Genomic DNA, 24856 nt, shown 5'->3' with positions numbered 1-24856 from the left:
GGCATCGCTCTTCAAGTTCAAAGCAGTGAGAACTGCTGGCTCTAGAGGATAGGAACATTTACACACAATGAATACTATTGATTTCCCTTGTCCAGAGATTAATTTAGAAAAAAAGAATCTGTTATTAGTATGACGGTGATGTGCGATGATGGAGAAAGGAAGGGGGGGAATCAATACCCGGGAGCCACCATTAATGCACTGCCGTCGCTATCGTTTTGACAGGTTTACAATCAAATGCTATTGATTTTTCATCAGCTTTTTCAGCTGGCTTCAGAAGGTGAGGTTTCTGGGTCTTGAAAAATAAAGTGTTTTCTAACAGACATTTTTATTCTAGCTTTTGTACCCAGGAAAGAGCGTTTGATTTTTTGCTGGGTCAGCTTTCGATTTCTGTTATGTTATTGTGCATTGCACCTTTGGCTCGCTGGCTTGGAAGGGAGTTAGTATAAAGGGAGGCATCTGTGTGGACCCACGGTAAATGCCCTTGGTGGGAGGAAACATGTTGCTTAGGGAAGGGACATCCCAGAACAACAGTATGAGAGGCCGAGAGGGGGATTAGACACTCAGGATGCACATAGGATTTTGCAGCAGCAATGAGAAGCAGGAGATTAATAGTCACTAAGCACCTGGCTTGTGCAGAAGCTTCACATACGTCATCTCATTTAAATCTTATAATTTCCAAGTTGCAAAGAATTGATATTGACAGAATTCAAATCACTTGCCCAGATTGACACAGCTGGAAAATGCTGTGTCATTTTAAAATGGGATTAAAATGATTTAATCCCAGGATTGTTTGAAACCAGGTCCATTTCCCTTTGGATGTTTCAGTTCATGCATATGTTTGCCCTCCGTGGGTGATGGTGCTAAATTGCCAGGTGCTCCAATCCAGGGACTCCGATGAATTATAAAAGACATGAATACTGGCCTTTGTCCTGAAGTGACCCCTAACGCTGCCTCCTTCTTCTTGAGCCTACCTGTTTATACCTGTAGCTCCTGCGATGGGTGCTGGGTGTCCAGCTGGGTGAGTGCTTCATCCAGTGGTGAGGGTGGTTCTCACTGGTGACCCACATATACACATAATAACAATAACGACCACAACATTTATGGATTTGTTCTGTGTATAGTCCTTCTAGGCACTAATGGGAATTTTCTGCCACTTGGACTTTTTTTTTTCACTTATGTGTCGCTTGAAAGAACTTGTTCTGTTTAACCACCTTTCCCTCCAGGTAGCTTTTTCAGAACTCATAATTAGATATTTTTAGCGCTCAAAAATAACTACGAGAACCCAGTGCTGGGCCTTAGCACAAACAAACTGTTTCTGTGTTGTAGGAGTGAAGAGGACTGGACTTTGATTCAAGAGAATGGATTCGCTGAGTTCTAATCTTGTCCCAGACACACTATGAGCCGTATGAACAGTCCCTTCTCCTCTTAAGCATCCCTTTCTGTGTCTGTAAATGGAGGGCATGGAGCATAGCACTGTTCTCAACTTTGTTTAGAGGGGAGTGCAACAGGAAGTTTGGGCTCTCTTCTTTCACATGCAAGGAAATTTTAATTCCTATACCTTTTTAAGCAGAGAGTATTCTTTATATTTATTCTTCTAAATCTCAAATGGGAATACCACATAAAACAGTCTTAAGGAAACACATATGAGCAAGATAAAAATAATCTACGTCTACTTACCACATATATAGTAAAGGGTGAAACTGCCAGGCTGAGTAAAGATACTTGATATCAAGTGTGATATTTATCAACTGTTTTTTTTTTTTCTTTTTTTAAATTGCTTGTCAGCAGAAAAGGAATCGAAGGAGTGAAAGTTGATGAGAATTAGTGCAAAGAAATGTTATAATTAAGCAGCTATATTCAGTAGCTTTTCTGTTTGCCATGAGGACTGGGGAAAAGGCCTCATGGGTTTGTTTATAGAATATAATGGGATAATGTGTGAGAGTATCTCATTTATTGCTTGACATGTAATAGAAGCTCCCTTAGAGGTATCCCATTTAATTTTAGTGGCTGATCATCTCTGTTTAGCTCTGAATTCCTCAGAACTAAAATTGGGAACCAGAACATTACAGATATTTTACAATCCCTGCCAGAATTGACATTCTCTGATTCAAAGAATGCTTTCCTCTATGGCAATAATCTATGAGTTTGGGGAGTTTGGAGTAGGGATGGGAGTGAGGGTGGTGGATCTGAAGATGGGGGTGGGACATGCCAGGTAAGCAACTGTCACAATTTTACCCATGAAGGTCTGACTCAGTCCACTGATGATGCGAAGGCAATTCTCCCTGACATTCCAAATTCTGTGCTGTCTGGTGATTATACACAATGCCATCTGTCAGCTCAGTGGCTGGGACCTAATTGATGTGATATGACTTAAAGAGGAAAAAAATAAAATAAGAGCTTTGTGTTGAAATATACCTAGACAGATGCTGCTAGACAGACATCTTGCTAGGTAGGCACTGGAATGATAAAAAGTTGAAGATTTGCAGATTTTTTACCTTCAAAGAGATACAATCTAGTGACCCATACTCATGTGAATACACACACACACACACACACACACATCTAAAGCCGAATGGGGTAACTACTCTAATGCAGGCACAAAACACACAGGGCAGGGCATGCTTATTTTGATACAAGAAGATCATCGGTGTCTTTCTCAGGTTGAAGCTTTTAATTGCTTTTTTGACTCCACGTTCTCTGTCCCTACTTGGAGAACATGGATGCATCTATTGAGATGGAGGTTCAGAGGGCCAGGGTGCCTGTGTACAACCAGCAGATTCTCCTGCAGACCCATGCTAGACAAGAGGCATAAATGAAAAATAAATCTGTTGGAGTAAACCACTGACACTTTGGGGTTGTTTGTTATACAGTGTAACCTAGACTATGCTAACTGATACAGCTGGAAAAAAATTCTCTTAATTTGCCCTCAAGTTCTTCTACTTCCCTGCCTATCATTCCTCAATCTTCTGTAACGTCGATCTTACTCTCTTCATTCCTTTGAAATGTCTCACAGGAAGGATATTAATGATCTCCTATTTTCCATTTCCTGGAGAATTTTTCAGGAATTATCTTACTTGAGCTCTCCATGGTATTTGATTTTGCAAACTGGGGAATACTTGTTTTTGCTTGGCCTCTATGACACCACACTTCAAAAGCATTTTGAATAGAGAGTAGGGAATAAACCCTTGGGTATTTTCCTTTTAATATGAAAAATATTTATAAGTTGTTGCACAGCCTCTAACATTTTCTGAAATCAATAAATAGTTGTTAATAGCCATGTTGACTGAGTCAAATGGTTAGGATCAAGCTATCTCTGGTAATAGATAGTAAGTACTTTAAAAAGATACTCAAGAGGTTAAGTTAAAAAAAAATCTTAAACTAAGCCGCATTGACAACTAATAAAAATGCTCATTTTTATTTCTTAAAAATATTAAATTCAGATAAGAATTTTATTTGCTAATTACATAGTAATGAATATAGACCATTTTAAAGATAATAAAACGATTTATTTTATCACCATCATATTTATAACACCATTGATCATATTTATAACCCCAGTAGAATCACCAGTATTTTCACTGTACATAAAAGGATGTGTTAGAGAAATGAAGAATGATTTTCTCATTGTGAATACTCCCCCAAAATAGAGAAGCTGGGCCAGAAGCAATTAGCCCATTACCTACAGAAATGTCTTAGATAAAATATCACTGTTCCCTCAAATTGAACAAATACTGCCCCCCCAAAAAAAACCCAAAACAAAACAACAACAACAAAAAAAAACCCAGGAATGTAACATATTCATGTTTGTATGCTGCAAGAGAGAGCCCCAATTTTGTCATTTGTTCTTCCCTGTTAGAAACACCATCCGTTCTATTTCTGTTTGATTGTTCCGGTTTACTTTACCAAGTTGTTCCAGTGCACAAGTGTGTCCAGACACTGGGCCTGTGCAAACCCCAACCCAAAGAAAAACAGAATTATTTCAGACAAATACCCAATCTACTCTGCGAGATATTCAGTATCTGCACGTATGAGAACAGGAAATGTGTTGACCACACGTATATGTAAGTTTTTAATGCTTATTTTTAATTTGCGTTTTATGTACATTTTAAAATCCTTTCTACTTTTTGTTTTTAAATACTGGGTCTATTCACCGAAATATTCAAGGAGCTGCGCCTACCTTGGCAAGACACGTTGAGTTTTGTATGCAAGGAACACCCCTATTGCTCCTCGGCATTTACCAGCTTGATTCTGAACCTTCAGATCTGACTCGTTCAGTATTTTAATCCTGTCTCCATCCTGTCATGTCCATCAACACTTGATCTGATTTTTCACCTACTATTCATAGCTCCCTTTTACTCTTCCATAGGAGTCTTTACCTGCCTTTATCTTTCCTCTTGTAGTTGCATCTTCTTTTGGTCCTTGTGCCTTAATAGCCCTCCGAGCCATGCACTCCTTGTGTGTGACCCAACAGCCCTCCAAGTGATAGGCAATGTAGAATAGAGTTAGAGCATCACGCGGAGGAAATACAGTGGTACCTCGGTTTTCTAACGTAATCCATTCCGGAAGACTGTTCGAGTTCTGAAACGTTCGAAAACAGCTGACAGTTAGGCCTCAGGATTTTGTACTCAGTGGAAGCCACGTGACATGGTCAACTTCCAAGGCGTGTTCGAAAACCGAAGCATTTTCTTCCAGGTTTACGACGTTGGTAAACTGAAATGTTCGTCAATGGAGACGTTCGAAAACCAAGGTACTATGTAACTGAGATCTCACAAGGGTTGACCCAACCTGGCAATCTTTTGCCTAAAACCTAGGTATTTGCAAATGGTTTCTGACTATTCAGAGTCCGTAGTTCTCTGGAGGACCCAGGCCTATCAGTAAAGGGGGCAACTAGGGCTGGATTTCTGCAGCCAGAGTAGAAAACTGGGGTTAGGGGGTGCCAGCTTTGAGGACACCAGAAGGTTCTGCTTCGGCCAGTGCTGCCTGGGCTAATGTCTGGGGTCTTAAATCATCAACACTGTAATTGATACCCAAACTTCCAAGTACGTGGGGTGTGTATTCTGTATAATCCATATGTATATATGTGTACATTGTATGTATGCATGAATGTGTACACACATACTTCCCCATGGGAGGGCATGGAAGTGTGTGTGCATGCGTGTGCAGATGTGAGGGTATATTACAGGTTTGGGCGAAAGTATTGTGTATGCTGAAAGCCAACACTCAGTAAATGTTTCTAGAGTGAATAAATTATTCCATTTGTTCAATTCCATAAATATTTATGGGATAAATAATTTGGTGATCATTAGAATCGTAATAAGCAGTAATAAGATAAACAAGGGAAAATTTCCATTAGAGTATTTATGAAAAGAGGGGTTTGCCCCAATATCTGCTCAGGAATTATCCATGAGGCAGATGCTTCTTTTAGAAATACAAATCCATCTTGCTCTTGTCACTAGGAGCGTATGCTCACTTTCTACTGCTCACTAGCTGGAACTCTGGGTTGTTTTCTTTCCATTAGATGTTGCCACTATTGCACTGGCCTCATTAAAGATGTTTTATGTGGACCACCCATACAGCCTGTGCCCTTAATTTTATATAACTCTATTAATATCATTCTCTTGTATTTTCTAAGAATTTTTATAAGGTTTGGGGGTAATAAAAAAGAATGAACAGCATTGGGAGTAAGCCTCTTAAGAGTGGATGCTAAAAAGATTGCTTTCACCAACTGAGGGATGAAAATAAGCTATATTATTAATACTTACAGGGGTCCTATCATGGGTGGGTATCTCAGAGTGACAGCCAGTCCCTTAACTCTTCAGGGTGTGGGTTTCAGTCTCCCCATAGGGAAACCCCGTATCCATCTTCAGGGGTTGGTCTCACTTTGGATCCATCCTCTTCCCTCCACCTTAGCAAACGTTAGCCACAATTATGCACGACAGTGTGCATTTCCCAAATTCTGAGTTGTTCTCTTAAGAACATATAGAACTTCTGTTGAACAGTTCAAGACAGGTGATTGAATGCGAAGGCCAGGCGCTTTTCACATCTGTCCACCAGAATGAAAAAATATACATGTCCTCATTTTTTGGGGGGCCTTTGATCCCATGTGGATAAACCATGGGCTGAACACCCCCTTCCCCCCCAGGACCCCTTCACCCATGCATGTACACACATTGCTCCCAGGACTGATAATAATTCTCAGAGACAATACAGCCTACATAAATTGAAGAAAACCATTTTTCTAAAGTATATACAGTCTACAAGGATTTTTTTCTGTGCCTGGTGGGATGGTGTTTTACATTAGGAAGCAGTTTTCCTTTCCTTTTTCTCATTTCCACTGTGCATTGGTCGATGGCAAGGGTCCCACTTAGACATATAAAATGGGCTTCATAACTGTCATTCCAAAGGGCTCTCATTTAGCTCCAGTCACCCCCAATTAGCTATGCAAAGAGCAGGAGCATGCTTTCCATTTATCCTTCCATCTTTTTGAGGGCCAGACCAAATTCTCAGTGTGGACTTTCTCCCTTCACACGTCTCGGAGAAGGGAAGGGAGAGGTGCAAAGATATATTTCCCCATCTATAGAACCTCTCTATGGTTCTAGGGAACAGTAGGGAGAAGAAACACTCTTCTTATTATACCAATAATTTCACCTTAATTCATAGAACAGTTTATATTTTACATATAACACTTATGACTCTCTGCACCTGGTTTTTTTTTTTTTTTGGTTTTTTTTTAAACTTCTTAAAATAAAAAAGTGGTCTCATATACATGGTCTCATTTACTGAATGAACTGAGACCTATATAGCCCTAGCAGCTCTCCGTCCAAAACAACTGAAGATTCATCTAAGCCTTTTGGAGTGTGTTGTGGTGGAGTGGCACTTGCAGGGTTACTGCCTTTCCCATCCGCTTCTGAGGACAGTCACATCATTTCTCATCAAGTTGTCTGTCTCTGTATTGGCAGCTTGGACTTGACCTTACAGCTGTGCATCTCAATTATCTCTAATCCATACACTGTTAAGATGCTAATCAGGAGGGAAAAAATGTCTTTACCTGAAGAAAATAGCCTTCTGCAATCCCCCCTTTTCATCTGTGCAGTGGGCTTGCTTGCTGTCTTGAGCCAGATGGAACAGGGAAAGGGAGCTGGCAGTCTGATTTTATTTCTGAGAAGGTCACCAGTTAGATCCATAAAAGGATACATTTCTCACGTTAAAAAGAGGCTTTAAAGATACTGAAATCACCCAGGTTGCCTTCTGCATGGGTCCATTACGTAAAACGGCATCAGTGGTTGTGTGGTAGGAAGAGGAAGGTGGCAAGTTAGATACAAAGGAAGCAGAAACGAGAAGGTCCTTATGAGGTTTATAAATTTTGCATCTTTATATGTTTAATTAAAAAAAAAAACACCTTGTGTCTAAACTACAAGTGTTTTCTTGAGAGTGAGGCATGGGTTTGGGGAACCTTTAATGTCTGAGAGTATTTTAACCACAAAATAATAACTTCACTGAAACTTCTTTGAACAGGTAAGTAGTAAAAATGACAAGGGGCATTCAGAGAGGCTTTCATTGTATCCATTCATCACCTGAAACTTTAATACAGTCAGGACTTACTGAAAGAATAACATACCCCTATATATTAAATGCTGGGAGTGTTATAACTTTGAATGTTCTTGGAAGCTATCTATCCAATTACATATGTTCCTCCAGAAATTCAGCTGAGATTTCTGGCATTGCACTTGATAGAAGTGATTTCAGACTATTCCCTTTTGCAGATAACGACTTCTACGTTTACTTTCACTTTCTTTCTAGCACAGCTGATGGCTTAGTTATAAATCTGAATCATGGTAATGTGGGATTTTCTGAGGCGGATGAAAACTCCCGTCAAATTGCCTGTGAGAATAAAAATCAGAAGCCTTTCTTTGGGCGGGCCATGTGTCTGAATAACATGCCCGTCAAAACTAGTCCATGAATTAATCATTGTATAGTGAGAAGACTATCAAGTTTAAATTCAAAGCAACAACAACAACAAAGGAAAAACAAGGCAAAATAACATGTGCATTTGAGTTTTGGTGGTGTCATTAGTTTTATAGACTTGGCAAGCCGTAGTACTTCTCTGAGTCTTAGGGTGTTGAGTAGAAATAAGGCAAATTATGTAACAACATTTTTTTTTGAAGCTGATTAAGGGGGTGGATATGTAAGTTCTCTATGCATTATAAATTACTATACAACTTTTAATTATGGCCACAATTTATTAGCTCAAACAACATTAATTGAGGTCTTTCTGGGTACCAGGTGTTGTGTTAAGCACTGAATCAGAATTAAAAGATGAAAAAAGACACAGCTTCTGCTTTCAAGGAGCTTGCAGTCCATAATAACATTAATGGTTAGCATTTGCAGGGTACTATGTGCGCAACACTGTATAGAGCATACTTTAAAAAATAAGCAGGAATAAAAAGAAATCACATGCAAGAGAACCTCTGTGTAGGCTAATTATAAGAGCCGAGTTTGAGTTTGGACCTTCCAGGGTCATGGCTAAGTTTGGTGGAAGCTTCAGGAAGCCCCAAAAACATAAGAATCCCACTTCTCCTTTCGTTAAGGAGAACAGTCTAGCAAGGACCTATGACATGCCCCCCTTAAGATCTGTATTACTGCTGCTCCTGTACATTTCAGAGCCCCACCATAGCTCCATCTGGGTCTGCATGAATGTGCCCAGATCTTAGATCAGCAGAAGTTGCTCCACAGGAGCATATGCATGGTCTGCTAAGCATTATACTGCCTGCAAAACCCCCAGGCAAAGGTGGCCATGATAGGGGCTGGAAAGTCTTGTGCCTAGCAGGAGAGAGATTGCAATGGCTCCTTGAAAATAATTTCTCATCTAAGATTCTTTAGAAACTGGATATCTTAATCTAGAATCCACATACGTTAGGATGGGGGTTAAATGCTGTGGAGTTGGTGACTGGTTCAGACTAACATCCTGGGAAAAACGTGTTCAGGGGTGGGTATTATCATTTACTTTTTTTTTTTTTATAACAAATGGTGTGTTGGGCACCACTATTATCCTCATTTTACAGACCACACCTAGAGGCTTAGAGAAGTTAAGTGAGGTGTGTAAAGTCCTACGGTTCGTGCAACTGGGGTTCCCGTACAGACATTGCTCTTGACCACAATGGAAATACTTAAAGTTGAGGATGGAGTCAAGAGCACCAAACTCTGCTTTGGGAAGGTCCGCTGGGGAGGTGACTTGCTGAAACAAACTCTGAAGAGTGAGGAGGCATCCTGCAGGAATGGGAATGGTCTTTCAGGGATAAGGTGCCTTTTGGCACTGAGATGACAGCCAACAGGTGGGGAACACAAATGACTCCAGGTGATGCCAAGAGTTGAGGCTTCACAGGGCATCAAGGCCAGCCTAGGCAGGCCTCGGTTTGCTATTTTAAGGAGTCTGCCCTCTATCCTGTGGCAGATGGGGATTTGTCAGAGGTTTTTAGGTAGGGCAGTGGCGAACCTGGATTTTAAAGTCAGAAGGATGAACCATGAGGACGGTAAAGGAGTAAGGCTTAAAGTAGAGAGTCCCTTGGGGTAGTTGAAACACGAGAGGATAAATGAAGAGATGACTGAAGACTTTTAATCTCCTCCTTCCTAACTTTGACCTCATGGCATAGCCGGAAGGACGTTGTGTATAAAATGTTTAAACAGAAACCCCGAGCTGCTGCCACTGGGAAGGGGAATGACAGGGTCACGTAGGAGGGGAGAGGGACTGAGCTTTTGACAATCAGGAATTGGAATCAACTGTGATGTTATTCTTCCTATCAGAATGAATTTGATTTACCATTGCATCCTGCCATGCATATGGGTGTGCACATGTACACACACACACACACACACACACACACACACACTCACTCCCTCACACATGCTCACTCTACCCCCCCCATCCCCAGAGGCAGAATGCAGTGTCAGCACACACACAAACACAGAAACCTCCAAGGCCTTTCTGAAGAAATAAATGCACCTAGCCTTTCAAAGAATCATATTTAAATAACTGTCCTTGATGAAAACTCTACATTAAAGTGAGAACTTGAAACAATCACAGCAAGAAACAAAATCCTTTCTGTTGTTACGCAGTGAGCCTCAAAGAGATATCACCATTGCAGTGTAGGTTGCGTGGGACAAGAATGGTGTGTAACACACACGATCAGCTGCTGGATGTGAACAACCGAAAGGGGAGAATGTTTTTTATTCTAGTTAAGAGTTTTCAACATAAACTAGGAGAATTATTAAGCTAATATTAAGACCACAATGTAATATCAGTTAGCTGGAGGTCTTAACACCAGGCCTATCAAACAATGGAATTGTTTTCATTAATGAACAGTCTTTTAAAAAATAATGCCATTGTTATTATAATCAAAATGCTTATAATGCTTAAAAATAACTTGCTAATAATGCTAATCTCAAGATATGGGAGCCCTAGGTGATCTCACTTGTAGACTTTGCTGAGTAGTTTACTACTTACCTTGAAATGATCAATTGGCCCCACTCCAATTCGAGGACAGCAAATGACCCATAGAGCAATTTGCTAAAGGATCGATTCACCTAATATTTAGATAACAACTCCCAAAACAAACTTTTTTATTTACTTACAGAGTTTATGGCAATTATTGGTGTTTCACTGAGGCTGGCCTAATGTTCTGTGCATTTTTGTAATATGTTTTGTGAATTTTGAATTTCACTGTAACGCATAGCATGAATGTCAAGATTTTAATGAATGCATGGACTCTCTCCCCAAGTGCGTTTTAAAGCCAATGTCCTGTCTTTCCTACTTTCCTCAGTCCATGAATTTACTTTCTTGAACAGGAGGAAAATGAGAGAGTTGTACAGAGAACACCAGGATTTTTGTGCTTGGGAAGGATTTAGCACCACTGCCTTTGCACACGTGCCTTACTATCATTCACACACGTGAACGTGCATGTCCATACAGACACAGAAGCTTTGTTTTATTCTTGAATGCTCTTTGTAAATCATCCATTATACAGAGTATAGCAACACTGTGTTTCTCATCTCAAATGACACCCACTTATCAAGATAGTGAAAGAGACACAACACATTAATACCCTATTTCTATTGGTGCTGTATAATTTCTATATGGGCTATTCCTTTTGCAGGGTCTACAGTGTCATAATACATACCTGTCAGCCTGACTAAACAAGTCAAGTCTGTGTGGATAGGGGCTTGAGTGTGTAACATGTATGTAAGTGTACTGATTGGGTGGATGTGTGATATGGACAGATAAATGAGTGAAATAGTCCCAGTCTTGGTGCCCTACTCAAGTACCAGTTCTTTTCCCTCAATCATGAAAACAAGTCAGTAAATGGCAGTAATGTGGATTGAAAACACATTGGGTAAAATAAACCTATCCTACAGTTATAAAATGTTTAACATTCATCACCTGTCTGACAGGTGAATTTCAAAATACAAAATATTGCAAACTTAAAGTATACTTAACATTAGCCATCCTCAGAGGAACCAGAACTGGTATACGTTTTATAATTGGTTAATAGAAACCTTGGTGTTTTTTCATTGTTGTTGTTTTTGTGTGTGAATCAATAATTCAGATTGATCATTTGATGAACCACTGAGTTAATGATTATTAGTGAATCAGTTGGCATGGAGATTTTGATGGATGATCACTATAAGCAATGTTACAGTGGTCTTTCTGGTAACAATTTAGTTGTCTATATACATTAGTAGGTTAATACTACTTGAAAGCATTTGTGGATCCCATAGATTGGAAATTTATAAATATGTTTTATGCAGGAAAAAAAAAAAAAAAACCAAAACCCTGAGAAACAATAAGGAGAAAGAAGTAACATCTACATTACAAAAGCAAAACTTTCCTAGAAAATTTCTGCTGACTTCTTCTTATGTCTCATTGGCCAGAATTTTGTCATATGGTCAATCTTAGCTGCAAGAGAGTCTGTGAAATATACTTTTTACCTTGACCCGTTGCTCCCTCAAACACAACCGGAGTTCTGATCAGAAGGAAGAAACAGAACTTGGGTATTAGAATACAGCTAGCAGTGTCTATCTGCCAGAATCAAAGTTTTTCTTTCTCACTGTCTTTTCTGCTCACTTTTTAATTAATTACTCTGGTGTCTTTTTTTTTTTTTTTTAAGTTGCTGTACCATTTCTTCTCCACTGAGTTATGTTTTACTGAGAACTGTAGCAGTCCTGGATAGGAAGGTAGGGATCATCTAATTCTAACTGTTTATTTCACTGATGAGAAAACTGAGGCTCAAAATTGCAGTTACTTGCTCAAAGGTCACACAGTGAGTTACAGAAGCCTCAAGTAGAGCCCAGTCCAATACTCTTCCCCCAGGGCAATGCTGCCTCTCGGGATGAGAAAACAAAGAAGTCAAAGGGACAAATTTTCACTTTTATTTTTCCTAAGTGAAAACCCCAGTCACCAACTTCTTTAAATTTTAAATTATTTGCACTTGTGGAATTTAATTTCTAGCCAGCCAAGCATAATTGTAACACATTGCCAGTTTTTCTCATTAAGCTTTCTGCACACTTTGTTGTAGGATCCTGCAGCTGACAGAATGGGAGTTCATAGGGGTTTCTCTTCACTCGTTAATCAAAAAGATTAAAGGCCAATGGATGAGAATAACCTCACAGAATGCCACCCAAAACCATTGCTGGAGAAATACTCCAAATAAGATTTGCAGCTTCTGCCATTTTTTTGAACTGTACTTTTGAAGACTGGTGCACTAAAGGCTGTGTAACAGTTTGGGAAGGCTCTTTCAGTCTCTTCCATGAAATGAGAGATCTTGTGCAGGTGTCTTTCTTGCTCTGGCTCTGTTTCTTCTACAGTCAGGAGAGGTTGCTCTGGAATTAGGATCTCTATTCTGGTTGCACATTGGAATCACTGAACGGTGCTTCAAACAATGTCTATGTTCAATGTCTGTGTTCCCCCAGCTATTTTGATTTTATTGGTTTTCTGTGTAAGGCGTAGGTATTGACAGTTTTTTTTTTTAAAGCTCTCTAGTTGATGCTAATACGTAACCAGAGTTGAAACTCACTGGGCTTTAATGAGCACTAATCTTGCTACTCAAAGTGTGGTCCACTGACCAATAGCGTCCTATAACCTGGGATCTGATCAGAAATGCAGAATTTCTGCTCCCACTCCAGATCTGCTGAATCAGAATCTGCAAAAAACTCACGTGATTCAATATACTATGAAATGTGAGAAGCACTGCTAAGATTCCTTTCAGCTTTCATTTCATGATTCTATAATAGTAGGTTGGTGCAAAAGTAATTGTGCTTTCTGCAATTATTTTTAACCTTTTAAACTGCAACTACTTTTGCACCAACCTAGTTGCTTCCTTGTTCAAAAACCATCAATGGCCCCCCATGCAATCTAAATTCTTCCACCCGGTACTTAAAGCTCATCATAATCTAACCCAACCTTCTCTCCAATCATTTCCTCCTTTATACAGAAGGTGCCAAAACAAATGTATACACATTTTAAGAAAGGAAAAAACGGTATTAAAATTGTCATACTCAATATATACCGATAATAAAAGATGAGTACATGTCACGTGTATATGTTTTTTTTGGCATCCTCGCTATGTTCAGATCTCTAGTGACCTCTGTTCTCTCACTGCTTCCTAAGCAGCGCTTGTTTGGTTGTGTCTGGCTGGCATGGCCCCCAGTCCCTGCCCAGAGGGGCAGTTCCAAGTCCAGCTAAACATTGGCTTGCCCAGCTCGCCCTGCATCACTAGCGCTTAATCTTTCTGCACCGATTTGTGAGTTGCTCGAGGTACCTGGAGTTGTTACCATTGGACTTTTCTTCTCTCTCTGCTTAGACAGTAAAGTTGTTTAAGACAAGGACTATATCCTATTGTCACGCAGGGTGACAGGTGGGGTTTCAGCTCTCGCTCCTCACATAAGAACTGTCATGCTGGAGACCCTGCTCGCTGCGCCATTTGTCGTGCTGGGCGTCCGGCGGGGTCTCTGCTCCCGCTCCCCATACAAGAACGCAGGATATGGCTAGGCCAAAAAGGAACACCCACGGAGCCATAGGTAGGGGAGTCATACCACTATATTCTCTCTGGCGGCACTATACTCTCACTGGAGGCTGGATCCACACTGTCCGCAACCAGCCATCCTAACTGCAATCCACGCTTGCCAGCCCAGCCGCCATCTTCTTGCTAGCACCATTCTCTCTCTCTTCCTCTCTTCGTAGCCACAGCAGTTATATTGTGGCCAATGGCTCACTGGTTACAGCTGACGGCCAAGTAGCCACAGCTGATGGCCATGCAATCACAGTTGGCCATTTACTACCTGAGCCAGCACCTGTCTATGTGAGGCCGAGAGCCTGGAAACTACTCTCCGGGGCTCCGCCCCCACACTCCACCCCTACAGGCTCTCGCCTCACAATCTACGCGACAAGCGTCTTCCGCGAGGGGACCTGTGCGAGGAGCCTGGGGGTGAATGCAATATCCTGGACACAGCCAGGCTCTCTGGGCACAGCCAGGGTTTCTCAGGGCACCACCAGTGCTTCTGGGCACTGCCAGACTTCCTGGACTTCTTAGGGTACCACCTGTCTTCCCGGACACAGCCAGGGTTTCTCAGGGCACCACCAGTACTCCTGGGCACTGCCAGACTTCCTGGACTTCTTAGGGTACCACCTGTCTTCCCGGACACAGCCAGGGTTTCTCAGGGCACCACCAGTACTCCTGGGCACAGCCAGACTTCCTGGACTTCTTAGGGTACCACCTGTCTTCCCGGACACAGCCAGGGTTTCTCAGGGCACCACCAGTACTCCTGGGCACAGCCAGACTTCCTGGACTTCTTAGGGTACCACCTGTCTTCCCGGACACAGCCAGGGTTTCTCAGGGCACCACCAGTACTCCTGGGCACGGCCAGACTTCCTGGACTTCTTAGGGTACCACTAGTTTCCCCGGGCACAGCTAGGATTTCTCAGGGCGCTACCACTTTCTCTGGGCACAGCCACACTTCCTGGACACAGCCAGGGCTTTCAGGGCACTGCCACTCTCTGTGGGCACAGCCACACTTCCTGGACACAGCCAGGGCTCTCAGGGCACTGCCACAGCCACACTTCCTGGACACAGCCAGGGCTCTCAGGGCACTGCCACTCTCTCTGGGAACAGCCCGACTTCCTGGGCACAGCCAGGGTATCTTCAGGGCTCAGCCAAACTTCCTGGACTCAGCCAGGGCTCTACTCTCTCTGGGAACAGCCCGACTTCCTGGGCACAGCCAGGGTATCTTCAGGGCTCAGCCAAACTTCCTGGACTCAGCCAGGGCTCTACTCTCTCTGGGAACAGCCCGACTTCCTGGGCACAGCCAGGGTATCTTCAGGGCTCAGCCAAACTTCCTGGACTCAGCCAGGGCTCTACTCTCTCTGGGAACAGCCAGACTTCCTGGACTCAGCCAGGGCTCTCAGGGCACTGCCACTCTCTCTGTGCCTCTCAGGGTACCCTGCTGGAACAACAGCGACTCACAACCAAGGTGCTTACATATTCTCAATGGCGGCCAGTCAAGAGACAAAAGCAAATATCCCCCAGTTCCACTAACAACAGTTCCCAAACAAACAGTCAAGCGGTCCATTAAATTAGGGATGGAAGGCAATTCCCCATAGTCCATAGTCATTCACCAGGGCTGTCCTGGGGGTGAGGGACGACCTTGACCTCACCCTCATCTCCCACGGAGGACTCAGCAAGCGTTACCTCCTGGGACTATAAGTCCTGCATCCGGGCTGCCTGAGCAGGAACTTCCCCGGCCCACAGGGCCGCAACGACCTTCGCTTTCTCTGGCCTGTGCTGGTTGGGGAACCGTCCACATCTTTCCACCTCTCCACGGGGCTCCATCTCTCCAGCAGCTGCATGGCTTTTCCTGTGCTGGTGGGAGAACCGTCCACGTCCTCCCACCCCTCCACGGGGGTCCAGCTCTCCGGCAGCTGCTCCTCCTGGTCTTCCTGAGACTGAGTGTTCATACACACAAACTGCTCTACCGTCCTTTGGAGAGCTTTGGCTGGCACCATATCCTGCCGACTACGCCATGTGTCGTGCTGGAGACCCTGCTCGCTGCGCCATTTGTCGTGCGGGGAGGCCTGCGGGGTCTCTGTTCCCGCTCCCCATACAAGAACGCAGGATATGGCTAGGCCAAAAAGGAACACCCACGGAGCCATAGGTAGGGGAGTCATATCACTATATTCTCTCTGGCGGCACTATACTCTCACTGGAGGCTGGATCCACACTGTCCGCAACCAGCCATCCTAACTGCAATCCACGCTTGCCAGCCCAGCCGCCATCTTCTTGCTAGCACCATTCTCTCTCTCTTCCTCTCCTCGTAGCCACAGCAGTTATATTGTGGCCAATGGCTCACTGGTTACAGCTGACGGCCAACTAGCCACAGCTGATGGCCATGCAATCACAGTTGGCCATTTACTACCTGAGCCAGCACCTGTCTATGTGAGGCCGAGAGCCTGGAAACTACTCTCCGGGGCTCCGCCCCCACAAGAACGCAGGACATGGTGAGGCCAAAAAGGAACATCCACGGAGCCATAGATAGGGGAGTCATAGCACTATATTCTCGCTGGCGGCTGGGTTGGAGACACAGGAAGCAGTAGCCACATTATCTGCAACCTGCCGTTCACTTCTCTCTGCCAACCAACCAACCCCACTTACTAACTGCAATCTGCGTTTGCTAGCTCCTCCACCATCTTCTTGCTAGGCCCCCATTTGCTTCTAGCATAGCCACGGCAGTTATATTAGTGGCCAATGGCTCACTGGTTACAGCTGATGGCCAGCTAACTACAGCTGATGGCTATCCAATCACAGTTGAGGCCATTAACCACCTGAGCCAGTACCTTTCCACGTGAGGCCGAGAGCCTGGAAACTGCTTTCTGGGGCTCTGTCCCCACACCTATCCATCCTTGAATCCCAAGTGCGTACTTAAAAAATATGGTGGACATCCAATACATGTTTATTATCAGGGTTTGCTGTAGTGAGAAGACCAGTGACTTGGGAGTCGAATAAGGTGGATTTTGTAACCCCTGATGGTGTGACCTTTTCTGGGTCTCCGTTTTCTAGTGTATAAAAGACTTTAGATGCCTTCCAGCTCTGATAGCCTGAGTCTAGGGCTGCATTAGGACCCAGTTTTAATCCAAATCATGGTCTTTGAAGACTGAGTCCTCAGCTCTCATGTATTTTTACCAGCAACAGTTCGCACATGTGAAACATTTTAAATTTATTCATCTTTCATGTGGGCTTTAAATGTGTATCTTATCTCGTCCTTGAAAATAAACATTGTGCCATAGGCTTGAAGCTGAGAGGAATCATGGTGAATTCAGTGAGAATCAGGCAGTTGAATGAATGAGAAACTGAATAAGCTTGGCTTGCTCTTTCCATTACCTTGTTTGGTTTTCAAGGGAATTGTGGTCTTTTGTCTCGTAAGGGTATGGTTTGGGATCAATGGGAAACATGTGGTTTTTTTTTTGCCCTGCAGATTTGTCTGCTCTGAGTTACACAGCTGTCTGGTTAGCCACAATAAGCACCCTGCACAGCCTTTTGCAATTTACACATTGCCATCCTCATTTTTCAGCCCCACAAAAACCCTGTGAGGGAGACAAACAGGTTCTATTCTAGAATTGCCCCAGTTTGCAGTTAATGGCTCAAGCTCAGAGGTGAAGTGAATAGCCAGTAATTTGCAGTGTTTTTCAAAGCGCAGGTTTCTGTTCCACCTGTCTCAGAAGCACCTGGGGCACTTACCAGCCTTGAGGAATCCTTGGCCCTACTTTACCTGGAATTTCTGGAGGGTGAGGCCCAGGAGCCTGCCAGTTCGATAACCCCCTGGGGGAAATACTTAAGAACCACCTTGCAAAGAAATGTCCTCTGTCCCTAAGGAGGACGATCTAAAGTCTCAAGATGACTGCATTGTCTGCCTTCCCCGGGCAGATGCTTGGAAACTGGATGTGTTAGCACACTTACCTGAGGAGCTTTTAAGAAAGGTCACATCACTAAGTGCCATGCTAAGCCAAGAGGCACACTCTCCATGGAGTAGCCTGGGAATCTTTAAATAGTTGTGCAGATGACCTTGATACTCAGCAAGTGTTGGAAACTATTGTCCTATGGCTAAGTTGAAACCAGACTGGCATACTTGTAAAAGGCTGTAGTCAGCAGAGAGAAAATTTCTAATTGGATGATCTGATGCATTGAATGTGGGGTCTCTTACAGGGCTATCTGCCTACTTTACAACTTGTCTCCTCTGGAAAGGCCTCTTTCCCCTCATCAACAGAGGCCCTGAAGTCTCAGGGAGACTTTTCCAGATTCTGGTTTCCTGTCTTAGGCCCTGTCACTTGTCATGCTCCCGCTCTTGGGGACCCTGCGCTACATGCAGGCTGTGGCCTCAGCCCGTAGCTTCTGTCCGCCAGGAACAGTGTCCCCTTCCCGCATAGGGTTAGATAAAAGTAGAAATAATAAGCCCTCACATTTTACAGCACTTTTCCATTCACCAAGCACATTCACGTCTTCTTCTCTCATCAATTCTCACAACTTGTGAGGTAGACGTCATTACCCGCATGTTACAGGTGATGAGATTGAAGCCAAAAGAGACAAAGTGCTCCATCCGGTGAACGATCACCGAGCTCAGCAGATGACCAGGCTTCTGATGTCAGGCCCAGCGCTCTCTCCATTGCGCGGGTCAGCCCATCACATGCTCACAACAGCCCTGAAGAAGCCAGTGTTTTATTCTCATCGTCAGGCGGCGGAGCTGAAGTTAGAAGCCCAAAGTCGCACAGCTGGTCAGTGGGAAGGTCGGGATTCAGACCCAGTTCTCTGCAACTCTAAAGCCAACTACTCGTTCGATTTCATGACTTTGCCATTTTCCCCGAAGGTCTGAATCATCAATTATGTTTATCAAGCAGTTTTGATATCAACCCATGGTAAGAAATCGTAGGTCAGTGTGTGTGTCTGCACACGCGTGCTCGTGTACACGCATACAAGCCAGATGCCTTTTTTTTAAAGTAATTGTCTATTGTCATGCATCTATTTTCTATTTTATTCTAAAATGGTCATGAGCCATTAAATTCATTTTTGTAACCCGCCTAAGGGCTGTGACCTGCAGTTTGAAAAACAGGCCACAGAGTGCTCAAACATTCACTCCTGTATTTATTTACATCTTTTCTACTAGGTCAAAACACACATAGAGAGATTGAAACACATTCCTTGGTGGTCAGCCTTGGACCTGTTCAGCCTGGGCATCTCTGCCCAGGTCCTCCCTGGTTTTCGCTGGTCCCTCAGGCCGGCCTCAGGCTCTTGGCCGCCTTCCAGGCTGCAGAGTTGGGGTTCTTGGAGCTGGCGGGGGGCTCCTGGCTAATGAGCACATTCCTCACAGCTTACTCTTTCCTGATGACTGTGAGCAGTAATAAAAATGTGAGCAAACAGGGAGAGTTTAGTGTGTTTATTGCCACTATTGAGAAAATAATGTGATAATAAACAGGGCCGGTAATGGAAATTGCTTCTAAGAATAAAATTATGTTATTATGAGTTACATGCAGCCATCAGAACGTGCTTTGTCTCTCCGAGTGGGAGCTGCCCGACCGGTTGGCGCTGTGCCGCCCGCCTCCTGCCGGGGAGCCTTGCTCCTCACTCCACTCGCCATTTGAACTTCTAGCCTCATTGACTTCTTGGCACTGCTGACCTTTGGAAGCTGGGTGGCTCGGGTGGCATCACATTTTAATTCGTGCATTTCATCCCCTGGCCTGTGTGCTGGTGCCTGGCACCTTTCTTGGCAGAGTCTCACTCACTCTGGATGAGGAAACTCTTCTTTAGTATATGATGAAGGAATTAACCCTGAGCACAGTGTAAATGATCCACATGGAAGAGCATTGCCTTTGATATCAGCTAATAGCCCATCCCATCATTAACACAGGCCGAGGAGGAAACTGAAGGTTTGAGAGCTTAGCTTCTGTGCTAATTAGAAGGAAAATGACAGAAAAACTGTCAGGCTTGAAGAGCTGAGTTGGCTTTGATGACACCCAGACTTTCACAGGCTAAGAACAAAATGCCCTTTAAACATTTTCATTCAAGCTTTGAGGATAATTTTGCCTTACGCCCTGTCTTTTTACCATGTTTATTTACATTTCTCTTTCTGCTGGGAATCATTTCAACTTCCAGCTTCATCTGCCAAAGTCTTATCCACCCCTCAGTGTCGCTCCCAATTGATATCCTACAAGAAGTCACACCAAAACCCCTGGAGCTCTTCTTTCCCTATGTAATTCCCATATACCTCTGACCCCTCTATTTTATTTATTTAAAATTTCTTTTAAAATTAAATTTATTGGGGTACATTGGTTAATAAAATTATATAGATTTCAAGTATGCATTTCTATAATATATTACCTATATATTGCATTCTGTGTTCACCACCCAGAGTCAGTTCTCCTTCCATCACCATATATTTAACCTCCTTTTCCCTCTGGTAACCACTAAACTATTCTCTGTTTCTATGAGTTTGTTTGTTTATTTGTCTTTTTCATTTGTTGCTTTCAGTTTTATATCCCACATATGACTAAAATTATATGGGTCTCGATTTTTTTCTGTCTGGTTTATTTCGCTTAGCATAATAATCTCAATATACATCCATGTTGTCACAAATGGCAATATTTCATCTTTTCTTATGGTTGAGTAATATTCCATTGTGTATATATACCACATCTTCTTTATCCAATTATCTATAGAAGGACACTTTGGTTGTTTCCATGTCTTGGCCACCATGAATAATTCTGCAATGAGCAGAGGGGTACATTTAGATTTATGGATCAATGTTTTCAAATTTTGGGGGTAGATACCCAGAAGAGGGAGGGATTGCTGTGACCTCTCTGTTAGAGAACTCATCAGGGTCTCCTGAGTATTAAGCTAATTGCATCATATTCTTTATTAGATCAGAAGCTTGTTGATTCATACTATGGTTCTCAGTCACCTCTGTTCCCTCCACAAAGTCTGGCCCAGGGTACTTCAGAAGCCAGCGAGGTGCCTTATGGGGCACTAGATCCAAATGAAGTGGAATTGACTTCAGGAGCTTCATCATGCATGATGGGCCTGGGGCTAGGGTGAGACAAGAGAGGTCCTCTAGGCTGCGTGGTTTAAAGAGGCACTTACAGGACCCTGCAGTGTGTCTCTCTGAATGTTGGTGCCCTGGGCACCGCTCTTGTGCACCCCAGTCCTGGCCTTTGTGAATGGACTGGGAAAATAATGGAGGTCTCTCTTGAAGAGGCATCTGCTGGATTGTTTTGTGATGGCAGTTTAGTCTTCTATGATCAGGACTTTTATCATCAGTACGTTAGTCTTCTTTAATGCCCTAACTCTACAGCTTCCCTCCTTACCCCAATCCAACAGGGCTCCAGTCCTCTGTTGATGTACCCGTTGTTATTATTGGCGTGTCCCCATGCTCATTCATCCTTGGCATCCTGTCTGGCCCTTCATTAGTCCCTCACTTTAGATACTGCAAAGCCTCGTTCACTTTCTCTGCCATCAGAGTCACTCCACCTTTGGCTCCAATCCATTCTACATGTCATGATTGGATCAAGAAGCTGCTCTGGGTCCCATCTTCTCGGCCATCCTTGTTCTCGTCTTCTTCACCCCATGGCAAGTGAAGATCAGGTATGAAGAGACTACATGAAGAAGAGATTACTAGGACATTTGTGAATTTCACATAGATTGCCTATTTAAGTTGCAATGGCAGATTGGAGTGTTTAACTAGAATTATAAGTCATGTTCTTTAAAGATTAGAATGCTTATACCATGATAACATGTTAGAATACTTGATAGACTTTTGTCTTTGAGGGTAAATTTGTTTTCTCATTTGTTTATTCATTCAACAGTGCCAGGATCTGGTCTAGATACATCAGGAAATGAGGCTGACATGGCCCCTGTCTTCATACCCCTTACATTCTACAGAGAGGCGGAGAGAACCAGGACATAGTCCTTGAACAAGATCATGGTACGCTGTGTAAGAGCCATGGAGACAGCAAGCAGGGAAGGATACTGAAAGGCTGATGATGGGGCTGTTGCGATGGGAAGACCCTCAGAGGCGGCAGCATCCATGTGGAGACCTGAGGATTGGATGAAGCTGCCAAGGAAATTGCCAGGGCACAGCAAGGGGTTATGTGCCGGCTGGATTCCTAAGGACCAGAATTCCGCATAGCCCCCTGCTCAGGTAACTTTCCTTTCAGAAAAAAACACAAAGGTCTTTAACACATAGAATGCTCTTTGTTTGGATCAAATGTTTATGGTACTCTAAATATTATACTAGCTGTAAATTATCTTGTCCTCCTTCCTTGTCACCAAGTCTGTGATATCCCCATGCTGTTCGACATGTGTACAATATGTGCTGGATTTTTGCCCGTACCCTTTCCCAAGAAAATTGAATGTAAGGCAAGTGCCTGAAAGGAGCAGATACCATTTCTTTGAATTTGTCACAGAGAAGAACATATTATTTACTGATGTCCAATTTTATTTGGTGTTTGGAATAGCAAACATCTTTAGGGACAAGAACACACATTCACAGACTTTGAACATCATCTAATATGAGATACTCTCTTGGCAAAAGTAATCTTTGGCTCCTACTCTAGTCACCAGTGGGGAGGTAGAAAAGATGGCCCTTTGGTGCCCAGTCAAGTGCGTTCCCTCTTTGTAATAACCTCCTCTAAATCTCTGCTTTGTCCTTTGGTCTGAGAAAGTGGGTTTAAGGAAACAAAGATGAGGTATTTGGGGAATAAGAAGGGAGTTAGGTAAAAAAGAATTTTAATTTTTTATTTTTTCCTGTAAAGGGCATGAGTATATCAGAGGGTGATGCCTCCACTGCAAGTTAGTGGTTCTCTAACTAGGCTGATAACCTCACCTGAGCAATTGTTTGAAAGTACAGTCCCAGCCTGTTATGCGTTGAATTGTATCCCTCCCAAACTCCTGTGTTGAGGTCTTTATCCCTAGTACCTCACATGTGACCTTATTTGGAAATAGGGTCCTTGCAGATATCATTAGTTAAGTTAGGATAGGATCATGCTTGATTAGGGTGGCCTCTAATCCAATATGACTGGTGTCATAAAGGGAAGATTTGGACGCACCCGGGGAGAATACCAGGTGAAGATGAAGGCATAGATGCAGCAGAAGCCAAAGATCGCCAACAAACCCCCAGCAGCAAGGAGAGAGCCCTGGAAAGGACTTTCCCTCATAGCCTCAGAAAGGACCAACCCTGCTGACACCTTGATGTTGGACTTCCGGCCTCCACAACTGTGAGACGGTAAGTTTCTATTGTTTAAGGCACACCGTGGTATTTTGTTACCGCCACTCTGGGAAACTAATACACAGTCCCATCCAGCTCCTACTTAATGCCATCTCTGGGGGATGGCGCAGGTGTCTGGACTTTCCACGAGCCCTTCAGGTCTTCCAATGGGTGGTGCTGGAGAGCACAGTTCCATCTCCCTGGCTGTCCGTGGGCGGCCACAGACACTTTCGCATCTGAGCTCCTGCCACCCCCGTTGATGAGCTCAGTGGTTCTCAGGGCTCTTGTGGGAAGTGTAGACATGTTGCAACCACGAATGAGTCAGTCAAGGTGGGACTGTTCACTTATTAAAACAGACATTTGTTGACATTCCTCTGGCTAAAAAAAACAATGCTGGTATATCATCCTAGTTAGTATATAGTATCACGTATAAAAGAGCCAAACTTTCAACTTCATCCTTAGCACCTAGCCTTGCACTGGCCACACACTAGTGCAAAGGTGATTAAAGATGACTATTTCCAGTTTCAAATAATTTGAATAATCTACTTTGGAAACTATGGTTCCTGGGCTGTTAGCTCACTAGGAAGAGATTACTCTTCATTCTCAAATGTCTATGGGGCTCAACATTCTCTCTGAGAAAGAAACTTCTTCCCAGACAAGCCTAGATAGCAATGTATATAGAGAAACCCAAAAGCTGGAAGGAACTTTTTTCTTTCAGCCACTCTGACCTGCCAGACCAGCCTGCTTGTCTGACGGCACTGCCTGCACTGTAGTTATCATCACAGATGATATTACAGGTCATTTTTATTACTAGTCTGTGTCTCAGGAACCTGTAGCATTCTTTACCTCACCCTTTGGGTTGAAATTTATTAGGCTTGTTCTGAGCTCATAGGTAATTTCTTTTTTCCTCATGAAAGTTTGGTAAATTTCTGCTGAGCCATTTTTATACTGTTGAAGCATAAAGCGTAGTTATCATACTCTGGAAATTGTTTAGATGCTTTCCACCCACCTCCAGGCAAATAACAGAAGCTTTTTTTTTTTTTTTTTTAAGTAAAAATTTTCCATGGTCTCTTTTGAGCGCAAGAACTGATTCTTTGTCACAGTGGGAGATTTTCTCCTTAGCCTGAAGCAATACAGGGGAAGGAGCGGGGGCTGGAAAAAGGCTCAAGTTTGAGATTCAAACTGCTGTATGATCTTGAGCAAGATAGTTACCCTTCCCAAGCCTTGTTTTCCTCGCCTATAAAATGGGACCTTTCAAGTTCACGGTGAGAATTGGTATTTACATGTAAACCAGCTGGGGGTGTGGTCTAGGCTGGTGGTTCTCAAACCTGGATGCTCACTAGAATTACCTGGAAGTTTTTAAAATGAAACTGGCCCTCACCCTGGATAAAATGAATTTGATTATCTGGGGGATGAGGCTACATATCCGAATAATTTTGAAATGCTCCAAGAGATTCAGAAGCCCAGTGAGGGTTACGAACTAGAGGGCCTAACAAAGATGGACTCCGAAGCATGATGCTACATGAAAGAAGCCGACACAAAAGACCACATGTGGCATGACTCC

The 24856-nt window shown here is 43.3% G+C and overlaps 1 long non-coding RNA gene across 1 annotated transcript in view; it reads left to right on the top strand.

The window, feature by feature from the left end:
• Positions 1-23304, top strand: part of LOC141571809 (uncharacterized) — an 87540-nt gene extending 64236 nt beyond the window's left edge. The window contains exons 2-3 of the long non-coding RNA XR_012496865.1: positions 21893-22227; positions 23118-23304. This is a non-coding gene — a long non-coding RNA (uncharacterized LOC141571809). The remainder of the gene's footprint in view (positions 1-21892; positions 22228-23117) is intronic.
• The last annotated feature ends 1552 nt before the right edge of the window (positions 23305-24856 follow it).

This window comes from Rhinolophus sinicus, linkage group LG05 (genome assembly GCF_036562045.2).
Source record: "Rhinolophus sinicus isolate RSC01 linkage group LG05, ASM3656204v1, whole genome shotgun sequence".
Taxonomy (NCBI): Eukaryota; Metazoa; Chordata; class Mammalia; order Chiroptera; family Rhinolophidae; genus Rhinolophus; species Rhinolophus sinicus.
The sequence above is the reverse complement of the archived record's forward strand: the minus strand, read 5'-3'. Positions and strand labels throughout refer to the sequence as shown.